Below are 1,470 nucleotides of genomic sequence, written 5' to 3'. Positions count from 1 at the left end.
TGGATGGATAAAGCTGCCATGGCAGCTTTCTGGAAGCTTTTCCCCCTTATGCAGCGTTTTAAATTAGGGAAATTTTCAATTCAGCTTTGTAACTGACAAATACGTCAACAGCAGCTTCTCAGAAACCACCAATGGAGACAGACCACCCCACAGGTGAGGATCATAGCTCTTTCCAGTCAATGGGCTTCTTGCCGGACTTCTGCAGCAGCTCATTGGTCTTCGAGAAATGTCTACATCCGAAGAAGCCTCTGTACACTGACAACGGGGAGGGATGAGCCGTCTGCAGTACATGGTGCCGCTTCTGAAAAAGAATAGGAGAAACGGTGGCAGATTTGGGATTCTTCTTTTAAAAAAGACTACGGCTGTTGCACTTTTAAGACCTTGTGCAATTTCCCTTTGCCTTCTCTAAATTCTCCCACGTTCCAAAGTGGAGCACTCAGCATTTGTATCAGAATACAAGTCCACCTGTCAAGCAACTACTTTGGCTAGGTTCCGAGATGCAAAGACGAACGGTCTCAGCCTTCAACTTGGCAACATCTATGCAATTTTTAAGTGCCCACATCTCAGCAGCAATTGTGCTAAGACTGTATTTGCTGAAGGATACCATGATACATACACAGATGCACCCTCACTTACGGTGGGCTTATGAACCCACCCCAAGTTGAAAATATCTTAAGTTGAAAGTGCATTTAAATACATCTAAATGACCTGCGAACAATCACAGCTTCACCTAGTCTACCTCAAGGGTGCTTAGAACATTACCCTACAGCTGGGCAAAATCTAACACAAAACCTACTTTATAATAGTGTTGAATTTCTCATGTAATTTACTGATTGCACTGACAAATGAGAAACAGAATGGTTGCAGAGGTGCTCGAAGTATGGTTTCCACTGAATGTGTATCATTTTCTTACCATTGTACAGTAAAAAAAAAAACCCCGAAGTCCAACCTCATAAGTTGGGGCCATCTATTCACATCAGGGAGCTCACTGTAGCACACTGCTGCTATCAGCTAAAACCTAACATAAACCCAGTCATGGAACTGGCTGAAAATATTTTTCTAAAGTCCTTACCACGGGATATCACATAGCTATTAAGAGGAACGAGGTCAGGCTACACATACTGTTATGAGATGACCTCCCAAATGATCAGGTGAAAAAGAAAGATAAATTCGTTTAAAAACTTTTTAAAGAAAAAATGCCTTTCTATACTCTGAACAGTCTCATCATAACAATGAAATAGTCACGCATTGTCTAATGATGGGATCTGTTCTGAGAAATGGATCATTAGGCGATTTCATTGTGTAATCAGAGTGTGCTTACACACTAGATGGCATAACCCACCACACACCCAAGCAGTATGGTCTGGCCTATTGCTCCTAGGCCACAAACCTGTACGGCACGTTACTGTACTGAATACTGTAGGCACCTCTAACACAATGGGAAGTATTTGTGTATCTAAGTGTATCAAA

The 1,470-nt window shown here is 42.0% G+C and overlaps 1 protein-coding gene across 1 annotated transcript in view; it reads right to left on the bottom strand.

Moving 5' to 3' along the window:
* The window catches only part of UNG (uracil-DNA glycosylase), a 21,508-nt gene that overhangs the window by 417 nt on the left and 19,621 nt on the right, over positions 1-1,470 (bottom strand). The window lies entirely within an intron of this gene.

Source organism: Propithecus coquereli, unplaced genomic scaffold, assembly GCF_000956105.1.
Source record: "Propithecus coquereli isolate 6110/MARCELLA unplaced genomic scaffold, Pcoq_1.0 Scaffold314, whole genome shotgun sequence".
In the NCBI taxonomy this organism is placed as follows: domain Eukaryota; kingdom Metazoa; phylum Chordata; class Mammalia; order Primates; family Indriidae; genus Propithecus; species Propithecus coquereli.
The sequence above is the reverse complement of the archived record's forward strand: the minus strand, read 5'-3'. Positions and strand labels throughout refer to the sequence as shown.